The sequence below is a fragment of the Neolamprologus multifasciatus genome, chromosome 6, assembly GCF_963576455.1.
Source record: "Neolamprologus multifasciatus chromosome 6, fNeoMul1.2, whole genome shotgun sequence".
NCBI lineage: Eukaryota > Metazoa > Chordata > Actinopteri > Cichliformes > Cichlidae > Neolamprologus > Neolamprologus multifasciatus.
In genome coordinates, this window is record NC_140444.1 from 2,682,921 (window position 1) to 2,698,186 (window position 15,266).

A 15,266-nucleotide genomic window follows, 5' to 3' on the forward strand; every position below is an offset into this window, starting at 1 on the left:
GCACATCACAGTGCTGAAACTCCTACCTGCTTCATGTAATGACTACGCTCACTGACTGATGGATATACACAACCTGTCCTCTCTGCTGAAGGCAGAATAAAAAATGCCAGAGACGTTATGCAGAGAGTTATGGTTCTCCGGGGGGGGAAGCATCGCAGTCACACGCTGCACGGATCAGTACGAGCATGCTATTCAAATGACAGCAAAGAGCTGGATTATCACCCCCACATAGAGGATGGCGGGATACAGGAACATGCCAATAAGAAAGGGAAAGAAAAAAGCTGTCTTTCTGATTTACGGCTAAATAGAGTTAGACTGCAAATCATCCATTTCATCCAATTTCTCCATTTGTCACACACAATGTCTAGACAGGGAGGCTACTAGTCAAAGTTCTCACAACGCACAGCTGCCTCTTCCTACATCTGATAGAAGGAACACATTGATTCGTCAGTGTGTCGCGCACGCCACGCTAATGCCGTCGTGACACGTTGCTGCATCTGCACTGTAATTATAGCAGAACAACATCAACACAGAGGTGTCGGAGGGTTCAGGTAAAACGCTTTAATAATTCCTGACATGTGCTTCTATATTAGCCGACTTCCACTTTTCACACATGAGGTGTTGTTGCTTAAATATGCCAAGGCCGCGCTGCCAATAACGGCAACATAATTTAGCATCCTCGCGCTGGCGAGAGGTTCCTGTAGCTCAGAGGAACTGAGAAGCACCTGCAACACTTTTTCTTTCCTCCTTATAGCAGCAGCATGTTAACTTGAAGATAATTATGTGCTGCAAAAATGTAGGTAAATTGATTAAACATATGTAGAAAACTACTGCCAGTATCTGCTTTAACATATATACAGGTATCGTCACAGCTGCAGGTTGGATTAGCCTTAAATTTGTGTCCAGTTTTCTAAATTTCTTTCTCCTTTTTTATATCTGCAGAAAAAAACTTTGCACAAGACTAATTCAATAAATAAGTGTATTTTTAAGAACAGGAGGAGGAAATGAAATAACCTGAGGATCTGACTGCAAGAAATTACTTTGTTTTTTTTATAGGGGGGTCTGAAGAGTCTATGATTAAAAAATGAAACAGAAACTCATAAAAAGCAGCCGATAGTTGCTTCCGGCACCATATTTATTAATTGAATTCAAAGATATATAAAATAAAAACTGTGGATGCAGTGCAACACACCTATTTTAGTCCCTAACTTTTAGACATTAAATTACCTTTTGTTACAATCCCTGATTAAAACTTGTTGAACGTTTTTATTATTTAACAAATTTTACACCTTTTTCTAATTTTAAGTCGTCACTTTACTCTTGAGACTGGATTCACTCTATTCTGCACATTTGCAATTGTCCCTAATTTGGAGTTTTAATTGGAAACTTAATTTTAAACACTAGATAACCAGTGTATTTATTATTATTATTATTATAATTATTAAATAAGACTCTCAAAGCCCTGCTTTAATATGGTTTAGGGGTGGCTGTAGCTCAGGCAGTAGAGCAGGTCATCTATTAAAGGCCTGTGGGTCGATCCCTGGCTGCTCCAGTCTGCATGCCAAAGTATCCTTGGGTAAGACACTGAACCCTGAGTTGCTCTCCGATGGGTTCATCGTAGTGCGAATGTGTGTGAATGTTAGATAGAAAGCACTTCGGCATAGGGCAAAGTGTCTGTGTGAATAGGTTAAGGAGACTTGTAGTATAAAGCACTTTGAGTGCTCGGGTAGAGTAAAAAAGAGCTACGTAAGAACCCGACCGTTTACCATTTGATATTAGAGCACGACATCTGAGAAAAGGTTAAAAAAGCTGAAAATATCTTCAAGTTATTCTGACTTATTCTGACCTGGATTATCACCTGATTGAAACACTTCGAAAGATGTGGTGTCTTTAACTTCCTGTCCGTGGCAACTCAAGGCAACATGAGGATTAAAAACAAGCTTTACAAATATGAATGCATGTAGCTTCTTCAGACTTTATTATCTTCTTTATCTATTGTCTTCTGTTACATCACTTGTAGCCAATCATCATAAATACCAAAACAGAGGCGTAAGCGTGCAACATGTTTTATCCATCCCAATAAAATATTTCTTAACCCTTTAAGACCTACCATAGAACCAAGTCCGCCAGAGCTTATATTATATTTTTACATGCTGTGGAGCCATTTTTGGGAGCATTTCAAGTTGATATACATTAATACAACCATTACAGCCTAAATTTTAATAATATGTCTGCATTAAGTGCATAGTAATTACATAATTGCAAAAAAGTGCAATAAACTACAAAAAAATTGAAAATCGTTTTTGTTTTTTTAACATATATTTCTAGTTAGAGAAATTTAAGAGGCTTATCCCTCAAAACTGTAAATACAAAAAAGTTGCACAAAATAGTTTCCCACCACAGGAAATTTATTTTGAGTGTCTTCATAGTTTTATTTTTGAAATACACCAATTTTTATATACTGTAGGAAAAACGAAAATAAATATTATGATGCAAATTTGCAAAAAAAAACAGCATATGCATCAAAATAAACTATTTCCAGCAGTGCAATATGAGAATGAAGACTTCTAATTATCCATCCACATTCATTTCTGCAACATTAATTCATATGAAAGTCATTCCTGTGACATTGCTTTGGCTGGTCCCATCCCTATGAGCTAAATATGTGTATCGCGACAGGCAGAAATAGCAGAGGAAACTGAAGCAGACATTAATCACTGAAATTAACAATCTCATGATTGATGCTAATGAAAAAAAAACTGCCTCCACTCTCCTCCCCCATGACTTCCATTTGGAAAGTTCAGCGCCCTCGTGGATGCCGGAGATGTCTTGTTTTATCTGTAGCATCATAACCATAATGAGAAGTTTGCGTTACGTTCGAGTTCTGCGTCTGGTAAACGGCAAACTGTCAGACCGAGAGACACAAATGTGCTGAGCTGCAGCTGCTGTCTGGGAGTTTTCAAAGTGAAAAGCCAAAAAATGCGACAGGTTTATCACAGAGGAAACCAAACCTTGGGATTGACAAGTTACACGTTTCTTTTGGATGTCATTAACATAGCAAGACATTGCCATCTGTCATTGGGAGATATACTAATTAAAGCTGCTGCAGTTACGCTTTCCATATGGATCCACGTTGACAAGACAGAAGATTTCTCATCCCGTCTAATGACACAATGCAGGCGTCATTCTGACCTGAACCTCAATTCTCCAGCAATTAAGGGGCTGGTACGACACAGCACGCTGCATCTCATCATCTGTGGAGGAAGCACTTTTATTTTTTAACCCTCAGATCAACTCATCAGGGCAGCACTGAGGGATCAAACAGGCTGGGATTTGCTTGAGGTGTGAATCAGAAGAAGTCCTTCGATTGAGGAATACGGTAATAAGACCTCCACTTGAACTAAGCGAGGCGCTTGAAGCCCCAGGCGAAGGGAAAGTGCAAGGAAATCTCATTAGGCACAATACTTTTTCAGCACAGCTGCCCCATCCCAGTGTCGTGCTTAAGAAATCCCAGCAGTCAAGTTTGAGGGGAAAAAGCAGCAACCTGAAGAAACAAAGACATCCCGCTCGCCTCGATGTGCTTCTGTGGCACTGAAACAGACGTCTTTAAAAAAGCTGCCGAGCTGCAAAATTCCCACCGTGAGATGAAGCGAAAGTGCTCTAACCAGCAATATTTCAGATTCCCAGGTGGAAGAACGGAAGCTCTTGCATACGAGGCACATATAAACAGAAAAAACGCCTACTCTGAGATAACAAGAATAAAGTCACTGGGAGATATAAATAGACAGCTTCAAACAAGTCTAGACTCTGTTCGGATGCTTGCAGTCGACTCTCCTGCTGTAGAGGTGCGTGTGGAACAACCTCTAAGACCAGCTACAGTTTTTGGTGCGAGGGAGAGATCGTTGGGTTTTTAAAAGTCTAGAATGTTTTAGTCAACGAGAGATTATTCTGTAATGCTGTTTAATCTTTATTAAAGTCGAGTCACTGAGATCCTAATGCTAATGAAGCCATGTTGGACAAATTATCAGTTCTTTGCATGAGGCTGATCTTTCGAAGGAGTGTTGGGGGAAAATGATCGATTATTGTTTGAGACAAAAGTCGAAATTTTGAGATTAAAGTCGAAATGTGGAGATTACAGTTCTGCAGGTTTTAGATCTCAGCCTGGGTCAGAACACCTGAATCACATGATTAGTTCATTAGCAGGCCTCTGGAGAACTTCAGGACACGTTGAGGAGGTAATTTAGCCATTTAAATCAGCTGTGTTGGATCAAGGACACATCTAAACCCTGCAGGACACCGGCCCTCGAGGCCTGGAGGTCCCCACCCCTGTTGTAGATGATATAGGAACCTGAACTGTTCAGTTCAGTTAATTTTTATTTCAAACATGTACAGTCACCATCATTACATATATCATTCCTTTGTTTGAAAAGGAGTAGGCAGATATACACTTATTTGGCCCCCTCAAATTTTACATCTCATTCATTTAGTTTTCTTTTAGTCTTAAACAAACAAACAAATGAAAAAAGTGTATCCATGTTTCTCTTAAAAAAAAACTATTTTGAGTTTAATCTTCTTATTCTTAATGTGGCCTGTCATATGTCCTTGAACATTAAATGGTAAATGGCCTGTATTTGTATAGCGCTTTACTAGTCCTTAAGGACCCCAAAGCACTTTACATATCCAGTCATTCACCCATTCACACACTGGTGATGGCAGCTACATTGTAGCCACAGCCACCCTGGGGCGCACTGACAGAGGCGAGGCTGCCGGACACTGGCGCCACCGGGCCCTCTGACCACCACCAGTAGGCAACGGGTGAAGTGTCTTGCCCAAGGACACAACGACCGAGACTGTCCAAGCCGGGGCTCGAACCGGCAACCTTCCGATTACAAGACGAACTCCCAACTCTTGAGCCACAATCGCCCTATTAGTGATTTTTGTTTTTTCAAAATGTTTTTCATGAATTTCTTCGATGAGTAACTAGTAACTGACGCGCGATCCCAGATTCCAGAACAATTATAAGACTTATCACAGTTATCATAGTATCTTCCTTTAATTATCATAGAGTATGTATGTCTGCATGTACCCCATCTCCTCCTTAACAGGTGGAGAAATCTGCACAAAACTTGCACGAGCATTGTCACATATCCAGCGATTATTAAAAGGTAGATTTAACTTTTTTAAAGATTTATTACAAATTGAAATTCTTTGGAATTTTGTATTTGACATTGTGTAATCCATTTATATTTGTTTTACGTGTCACGTTCAGGATGTGTTGCCTCTACATTACCAAAATTTGTATCTGTGGTGGAATTCTGTTTGAATCACCACTAAACATGGAATAAAAACATCTGATTGTATTAGAGTAATGCTCCAACACTAACAGGGTTCATCAGCTGAGGACCATGAATGCAGGAGCGATATAAAAATTTAACCAGCACATTTCAAGAACAAACACTGATATGAGCTGTGCTTAAAGGCACCAAAGTAAAATCTCAACTCCAACACATCATTTTAACCTTACAGGAACTTTATTTTAAATTATAAATATTCTTCATTTGTCATCTGTAGATTTAATTAAAACACTTTCTACAAAGTATAATTAGAACTTGCAGGTAAAATCTACTAATAAGGTTAACTGTTAAAGGTTAGTCAGAGCTATTCATGGCGATGCCAGCTGGGTAAAAGACTGAAGAACACAGAGCTAGAAAACCAAACCAAAATAATGAATTATGCTGTTAGAGAATAAAAGTGGTCCAGAGTGATACTCCTCACATTACAAGATTACTGATTAGATCAGCTTCTAACTTTAAAACGTAGTTTAGCTTTTGGCAGTGGCAGGAAGCTGTTTTCAGATAAATTAAACAGATACATTTTAAATCCACTGTGTAAACCACCAAAGACGAGCCAGGTGCAGTCAGCTACCTGTCGGTGAACACGGTGGGGTATTTGGAGCCAGAGAATTTCCTCAGGTGATAGTATGAGCTAAGGGAAGAGTGAATATTAGGTTTACATTTGCCAATCAAGCAGCAACCTCCAGGGCTAAAAACTAAATAATAATAAAAAATAAATAAAGCTAATGCATAATATGCCAAAAACTGCAGTGCCCAGAATGTCCACTTGGGGCTAGCTTAAAAGCAAGCCAGTCCCCACAGAATATCACATTAAAATGCCAATTTTGCAGCAGATAAACACATCTACTGCCATTATGATCTATTAGTATCCTATTTATATCACATTAAGTTAAAGCTGCCTCATTAACCAGCCGAGCTATCCAGCGCCTAGCAGAAAAGTAACAAGTCCTCTCATCAGAATGACAGTGCGAGCCCCTAGCCCACTCACATCCTGGGCCTTTTGACCTCGGTAATCACATGATAGAGTGGGCCTTGGTTTCACAATGGTTGGCTGACTGTGATCCACACCATTTTCACACCTTGGTTTTCCACGACCCTCTTGGGGACACTCCCACAGGGCTTAAAATCTGGGACTCTCCCCCAGTTGCTCTTAGAACTGGAGAAGCTTCTTGGATGAAACTACTTCAAGAAACTTCAAGAAGTCCAGACGCTTTTCTTTCCAAGCTCCTTAGACTACGATGAGCTGGATGACCGAGAACCTTCACAGATATACGATCCTAATCCTAGTTTGCTATTTTCGCCATGAGCCGATGGCAAAAATGGCAAACAAGAGTTTTTACTCTGATCTGATTTTCCACCAAGTAAGAAAGAAACGTTTAAAATACTTGAACGATACTGTATTTGTTTTGATTGACTAGTTAAAAAAAGACCCATATGATCATGATATGAATTACATGAGTTACATGAAAGCATTTAAACAGACATTATTAACACATTGTTTCATTGCTTAACCGTTTCTGATGATTAAGGTTTCTGAATGTACTTCATGTGTTTTGCTGCGACATCTTGGCTTCACTGTATAATCTCCCCCAGCTGGTAATGCAACTTCTGCCTGGACCGGTGTGTCTGTTACATGTTTTGTGACACTGGGTTGCCAATGCACTTTAACCCTTTAAGACCTACCATAGAACCAAGTCCGCCAGAGCTTATATTATATTTTTACATGCTGTGGAGCCATTTTTGGGAGCATTTCAAGTTGCTATACATCAATACAACCATTACAGCCCAGATTTTAATAATATGTCTGCATTAAGTGCATAGTAATTACATAAATTGCAAAAAAGTGCAATAAACTACAAAAAAATTGAAAATCGTTTTTGCTTTTTTAACATATATTTCTAGTTAGAGAAATTTAAGAGGCTTATCCCTCAAAACTGTAAATACAAAAAAGTTGCACAAAATAGTTTCCCACCACAGGAGATTTATTTTGAGTGTCTTCAGAGTTTTATTTTTGAAATACAGCAATTTTTATACACTGCAGGAAAACCGAAAATAAATATTATAATGCAAATTTGCAAAAAAGCAGCATATGCATCAAAATAAACTATTTCCAGCAGTGCAATATGAGTCCTAAGCATCCCAGAAACCACACAGAAAGTCATAAAGTCAAACATAACTTTTAAAAACACCAGTATAGGCTCATGAGGCCTTGATGGTAAAAAAAAAAAACTACATTTCTGCAGAATGACATCACTTCCGGTTTCGGGCAGGACATGGCGGACATGCGATAGTTGCGCTGATGGACAAAGGAAGTGTTATGAACAGCTGATCGGATCGACAAAGCGTGTTTCTGGAATATTGTGTTTTTGTTGCTGCAAGCGCTTTTTATGCAGTTTTTTCAAAGCTATATGTGGAAGGAAACTGTGACCGAGGACAAGCTGATGGCATAAGATGTAAGTACAACTCCTCCGGTTTCATATGCAAAAAAAATTATTGCGCTAGCTCACGTGGTTGCAGAGCTACCGGGATTTAAAAATAGTTGCGCAAAACGGAGCGTGCCCGCTCCGACCGGCTTTAAAGGGTTAAGATGTTCTGCTAAAACACAATAACTGAATACATTATAACGGATGAGGTGCATCCATCGAATGACTGAGGCTGTGCGATCACAAACAAAACACCTGTTTTCTCATTCCACTTGCAGCTAATTGAGGGTCACTTGTATGTTGGCAGATATAGATGGTTTACAACTGGGACGAAAGACTACCGCAGCAATTACCACACAGTCAAACGCTTAAAGCTCCTCCCCGGTCTCAGATTGAGTACAGTCTGTCTCTCGAAACCCTGCTATTATCACTATGTGACCCTGAATCGCAAAGAAGTGGATGAAAACAAATTATAGCCCATTTTAACATTTAAACATCAGCCTGTAATTATGCTGTTCTGTGTGATCTAAGGTGAGCACGACGTTGAAAACAAGCAGAGGAGCACGTCCTGGCGAGATGTACAGACTCCATCAGTGCCGACAGATAGAGCTCCTTAAAGTCGAGACTATCTGCGCTCGTTGTGTCAGACGTTATTTGAGTAACAAATCAGTAAATGACACAGTCGCATCAAATAAAAGCTGCACAGCGTTCCATCACAGCACCACTTTCTTACGTTTTATCTCGAGCTACTTATGAATCAGAAAACATTTGTTTCATTATACCTTTGGATTTTGGAAGTGTCGGAGGTTACGAATGTGTCAGACTTACAGTAATATTTACGTTTCTAATCCATCGGTTTTGCTTTTTGATTACACCTGCTCAGGCCCGTGACACATCCACAGGTCTGTCTTCCTTTGCCTTCTGTATTTTTCACAGGTTACATAAGCTTGCGTTTTCCTGGGAAAGGAGGCAAGTTTGTGCATCTCAATAACCAAACAGGGGAGAAGCATTGTCATTTTCATCAGCGGTGCTTCTGTTTCTGCGCCTCCCCTCTCTAACCTGATTCAGTCAACATCTGACAGCAGAGAGTGAGATGGAAGAAGAGACGGTGGAAGGAGGGAGAGAGGCAGATGTAAGGAAGTACCCCCACACAAAGCAAATACTGTTCCCAGCTTTTTCTCTGCCGCTGCCAAGTGCCATGTTGTGGGTAGCGGTTCCTTTTTAAGGGTTTTTTTTGTGTTGCTGCACCACAATAATAGCATATTCAATGAGAAATTTACAAGGACAAAAACAGCAAACAGATAGAAATACATAAGCTGTATGATTTGACTATATACTCCCACACATTATCAGTTCCTGAAATCTTTGTGTTCAGGTTTCTGTTCGAGTTCCTAATCCCCGTCTGCAGATGGACAGCTTGGACATACCCATCCAGGGACACTTCATATGTGTCACCAGTGCTGCTGTTTTTTGCAGATATAGATATGCTCGTACAGGCTCTTCTGTTAGCAACCTTGACCTTGTCTGCAGGGGGAGTGTGCTTTGCGTAGAGTGAGCGGCCCCAACTTCCCTCAGCATGCTATGCTGCAATGCAGTCTGTCATTTAAGCATTGATCATTCCTTTCATGATTTAGAGCAATCAAGCGCCGAGCGTAGTATTGAAAAGGGGGCTACATGGCCAACGGCTCAGCAAAGTGCATTGTTGGACTCTGAATTTAAATCTGTCCTGATTGGCCGTACTGTGTGAAGAATTGCTGGCGTTTCATTTTGAGGCTTTGCTGGACTGCAGTGTGCAGGTGGACAAATGTAAGCTCGTAGAGCATTCATGCTTTTCATGCATGGGCCGTCTAACTAATACCAGGTTTTACATGTAGCATATTTCTGTACTGTTTGCACATCTTATTCCTTTTTGTAGTAACACATTTCTGCCATTTCCATAGTCAGTGGTCTCCAGAAGGACTCAGGGGGAGGGCTGAGTGATGTAGCCCCATGAAGGGACCATCTGGCCTGAAGAGCTCTACCTGACTCTGCCCCCTACACCAGGGCCACGGGCACCTGGTAAAGTTGGCAGGCCACTCTTTGGCGATTGTCCAGCTCTGGAAAGATTTCACTTTGATTTGGATGGGTCCCTTCAGCAGGGAGTCCCTCTGGCTGGAAAATGACCAAATGGAGCACAGGAAGTTCAAAGTGCAGCTCTGCAAGAACTTCATATGCATCTCACGCTGGCGGAGACCATGAAGCTCGAAACGGGATGCTTTTTAGAGATTAAACTGCCTTAAAAGGAAAATTTAAACTGTAGAAAATAACAGTTATTCAGAAACAACACTTGGAAGAATTGGAAGTGTCAAACTGGTGAAATATTATAACATCATTAAGGCTTCAGGAAAAACAAACAAACTCACCTTTCCAATCCTTTAATAGTTTTTGAGGATCCCTACCCTGTCGACAGACTCTAACACTTGGAATATGCCAGATGTGGGGACACTGACTGTCATGTGACCACCGGAGCCGATCGCAACCAGTGTTTCCAGCCAGGGTTTTAATAGTTTTGCAATTTTCATTAGTTTTTATTTTTATTTAGTTTTGACTTCAGATTTTCAATTTTATATCAGTTTTAATTAGTTTTTACCAATTGTTTGCTAGTTTAGTTTAGTTTTTATTTTTTTGAAAATCCTTAGTTTCAGTTTAGTTTTGAATAGTTTCAGTTATAGTTTTAGTTGTGTTTGCAATAATTAAGTGTAACAAAATCCCAGTTTCATCATATCAGTCATTCTGCTCATTCTTGGGTATGTTGCTATTCCAGCTACCATACTGCACCCTGGACAGGTCGCCTGTCTGTCGCAGGGCTAACACGCAGAGACAGACAACTCACATTCCCACCTATGGGTTCTTTAAATAAATAAAGGCAGATGAACAACCATTGATACCAGGCAACTATAAAATGTATATCTTGGCCCCAATGAGACTATTAACTCTCGCAGCACCGGGTGTTCGTAATTTTGGTTCAAGTGAATTGATAAACTTTTTGAAGGTAATTGACTCACACAGTTGTGTAGATATCCCCGTCCTGTTGTCTCGGGATGCATCGCGCTGCCTTGCCTGGGGTTAGCTTCTGTTTTCTGGGGATGAGGGTTGAGTGTGCTCCCTTACCTTCTCAAGCTAAGCTAGGTTAGCCTTCTTGTGTGAGCTTTTCAAGTGCACTTTAAGGTTTGTGGGATTTTTTTCCCTTTAGAAATGTCCCTCATAATTTGTCTCTTTCCACTACAAGACACTTGCTTCATCCAAAACACAGTCATATTCAAAGTAATCCCAAATTGGACTCTGGCGCTTTCTTCCGACTTTTCCTGACATGATTCTGCGCGTGGACGGAGCAGCGACACAGACGACTCGACTAACGTGCTGCCACCTGCTGGCATAATGAGACACAGCAAGAAAAAAATCTGTAAACTAAACTTCATTTTGACCCTTGACTCTTGTATGACACGCACACATCAATGAAAACTAAACACGTTTTTGCTATAAATTCAGTTAATTTTAGTTAGTTTTGTGAACACTCATTACAGTTTTAGTTATTTTTCTTTTTTTGTTTCTATTTTTATTTCCGTTAACGAAAATGTTTTTTCACTTCTAGTTTTTGTTATTTCGTTAGTTTTCGTTAATGATAATAACCAGTGTTTCCAGCAGATGCGCTGCAGCACGTTTCAGAAGCATCCCAGAAAAGTAGCATTGAGACCATTTCTTTACTGAAGCAAGCTGCACAGAGCAGGTGAAGAGGTCATGAAGTCAAACGTAGAAACAGCAATGACAAGTCAGTCACTTTTACAAAGACGCAGACCAAACTTCTGAAGCAGCCCTGGTAGGACTCGTGCAAGACGCACACCCAGTAAAAAGCCCTTTCCTAATCCCTAGAAAAGAAAGAAAGGACCAGATCTTTAGACTTTACTCTCACGTTCTTGTCCTTCTAATAAATTCAAAGAAATGTGCAAATCTCCACCCCTCAGAAGTTCCACATCCTTCTTTTATCTCCAGTCAGACACTCATTTGGCATCTCTGGCCCCACATTTTGAAGATATCTGAAGAAATTTTGCAGAGCAAGTGACATGATTAATAATGTATTTCCAGCCATGCAGTACTTTAAACTATGTAACCTCCGACACCGCTTTTAACTAAAGTGTAGTTTTTTGGAACAGCTGTCTTTTTCTTCTTAACATTTTTGGCATTTCGGATTTATTACACGGGATTATTATTAATCGCACCAACCTTGTGCCAATTTCCTACAGCAGGATGGCGTGATTGACTATGTGCACGTTAGCATATGCTACTTCCGGTGTGGAAACTCCTGTGGGGAGCTTTGTTTCTGTTGTCCTATTCGCGCCTTGTTTACGGTCCAAAACAAGTTAAGCAAATGAATGAATCAAGCGGCGATTTACATTTCTATACATGTCTCGGGCATTTACCCAATATATCTGTAAACGATGTTCATCGACTTGTCGATATTTTTCCTCGTGCCTCAGAGCAAAAGAGAAAATGGATTCAAATGTTATATTTCTCAGCTGTCCCTCGTTTATCGCGGGTGTTATGTTCTAAAAATAACCAGCGATAGGTGAAATCAAGTAGCCAATTTTATGTTTTGACGGTGCAAAACGTTTCGTGGACATCGTGGACATACAGCACTGCACTTCAGAGCCACGCTGCTAGCTAGTGTTCCCACCTTCTCTTTGTAACTTAACGCCATCTTTCCGTTTTCGAGTTTTGGACATGATTTTGGAGTATATCTTCGCAGTAGCGATTGACCGCAAAGTAAAGCTACCGGAAATGTACAACCCCACATCCGGTCTCAAACCAGGAAGTTAGCATTTTCTTGTGCACAGGGTCAATTGGGAGCAATGTTCATGGCAATGAAGGAACATGCTAGCATATTGCTACACAGAGGCAGATGCTAAATGAGGTTTTGTCTGCACAAATAAATTGTGCAATTGTGTTATTAGCACATCTAAGAGAGAAGGAAGAAATGCTAATGCTGAAACTGACATGATTTTTACTACCTGGTAAAACTACAATAATTGCTGCAATAATTGGTGTTTAATATTAGTAAATCGATGAGTACTGTTGCCTCAAATTCAGCAGGTCGGGAAACTTATTCTAATGTCTCTATTTTCAAATCAACAGATTCCTAAATAGTTTTATTATTTGAATGCTAAAGCAACAGCCTTGGGTTCTCAAAAAATATCAGAAGTAATATCCGAATTCACCGATCTACTCCTTTTATCTACCTCCTACTATCGCACACCTCCACATTGCACCTCTCGGGCAAGTGGTGAGTCAAAGATGTGAAGAGCCTATCGCCGCTCACACAATGGCAATCGCACGGAGTATCGCTTTATCTCACAGAGCTGAACTCGAGCTTTCGTTCCACTCTCCGTGCATAACCTCAGCGGTAAAAAGAAGCATGAGAGGTACGGTACATGGCCACAGCGCTCAATTAGGCATGACGGCCACTTTTGTACTTGACCCGAAGCGCTATGATGTCTTTTCAGTCCTTCTCTTGCCCGGGTAGCATTCCTGCTATGATGTAGTCCTATTTTAAAAGGTCCTCTCTGCCCCCTGGACCGACTCGCTGCTGAAAAGATGAATTGAATATACTGCTGCATTCTTCTTGTCCAAAAGGAAGACCTGAAATACTAATGAGCTCATCCTGCTGTAGTCACATACACTTATCCAATTTATCATCCTGCTATTCGCAGTCTGCTGATTTACATAAAGATTACAACCAAGCAAACATTATTTTCATTGCTGAACCAATTTTGTACACAACGTTTGGTTGTGACTGAATCTCTTCAGTAGAGGATGAATGACAATGAGACAGATTCCAATTAGCGAGACAGCCTGTCCAATTTAAAATCCACACATTTTAATTGTATGCGTTTCCCCCCACTTTATAAAAGTACATTTAATTGTACTGTACTTCATTTTGTTATGTGTTTTTGAATATATTTACTGCAATGCCAGCGTTAAAAAACATCTTTTCTTCAAAATGATAATTTCTACTGCATTATTTATTCAGGATGGATGGATCTGGTATATAACCCTTTAAGACCTACCATACAACCAAGTCCGCCAGAGCTTATATCATATGTTTACATGCTGTGGAGCCATTTTTGGGAGCATTTCAAGTTGATATACATCAATACAACTGTTATAGCCCAGATTTTAATAATATGTCTGCATTAAGTGCATAGTAATTACATAAATTGTAAAAAAGTGCAATAAACGACAAAAAAATTGAAAATCGTTTTTGTTTTTTTAACATATATTTCTAGTTAGAGAAATTTAAGAGGCTTATCCCTCAAAACTGTAAATACAAAAAGTTGCACAAAATAGTTTCCCACCACAGGAAATTTATTTTGAGTGTCTTCATAGTTTTATTTTTGAAATACACCAATTTTTATATACTGCAGGAAAAACAAAAATAAATATTATAGTGCAAATTTGCAAAAAAGCAGCATATGCATCAAAATAAACTATTTCCAGCAGTGCAATATGAGTCCTAAGCATCCCAGAAACCACACAGAAAGTCATAAAGTCAAAGATAACTTTTAAAAACACAAGTATAGGCTCATTGAAGCCTGGACGGTAAAAAACTACATTTCCGCGAAAATGACGTCACTTCCGGTTTCGGGCAGGTCATGGCGGACATGCGATAGTTCGTGCTGACGTCTAATCCAATGTAGGAAGTGTCATGAACAGCTGATCGGATCAGCAAAGCGTGTTTCTGGAATATTATGTTTTTGTTGCTGCAAGTGCTTTTTATGCAGTTTTTGCAAAGCTGTATGTGGAAGGAAACTGTGACCGAGGACAAGCTGATGGCATAAGATGTAAGTACAACTCCTCCGGTTTCATATGCAAAAAAAATTATTGCGCTAGCTTACGTGGTTGCAGAGCTACAAGGATTTAAAAATAGTTATGCAAAACGGAGCGTGCTGCTCTGACCGGTTTTAAAGGGTTAAATCCAAAAGGTCCAATCTTGACTGGGAAAACTGAACTGGATATCAGTGACAACGTGCTACAGCTGATCCATTTTCTCCACCATTTGACCTTAGAACTGAAGAAGCTTCTCGGATGAGAGGTGAAACGTCTTCAAGCAACTTAAAGAAGTCCAGACGCTTTTCTTTGCAAGCTCCTTTGGCTACGATGACCTGGATGACTGAGAACCTTCACAGACATCTTCGGAAAATGTTGAGTTTCGCTGAGAGCTACAACCACCCAATTTTTCCTATAGGAAGCGTAAACAGAAAACAAATCAGATTCGAGACTGTGCACTGGTCAGCATAGATAGATTTCTTCTTCTTCTCTCCCCAACAGCAGATGGCCCCGCCCCTCCCTGAGCCTGGTTCTGCTGGAGGTTTCTTCCTGTTAAAAGGGAGTTTTTCCTTCCCACTGTCGCCAAAGTGCTTGCTCATAGGGGGTCATATGATTGTTGGGTTTTTCT

General features: G+C 40.1%; 1 protein-coding gene and 1 long non-coding RNA gene across 7 annotated transcripts in view; both read right to left on the bottom strand.

Moving 5' to 3' along the window:
• The window catches only part of sorcs1 (sortilin-related VPS10 domain containing receptor 1), a 222,227-nt gene that overhangs the window by 182,260 nt on the left and 24,701 nt on the right, over window positions 1-15,266 (bottom strand). The gene's annotated exons all lie outside the window — the stretch shown is intronic.
• LOC146516136 (uncharacterized) lies at window positions 4,393-14,853 on the bottom strand. The gene is made up of 2 exons (XR_014874448.1): window positions 11,641-14,853; window positions 4,393-11,530 (listed from the first exon to the last, which is right to left on the bottom strand). It is a non-coding gene; the product is annotated as an uncharacterized LOC146516136 (long non-coding RNA).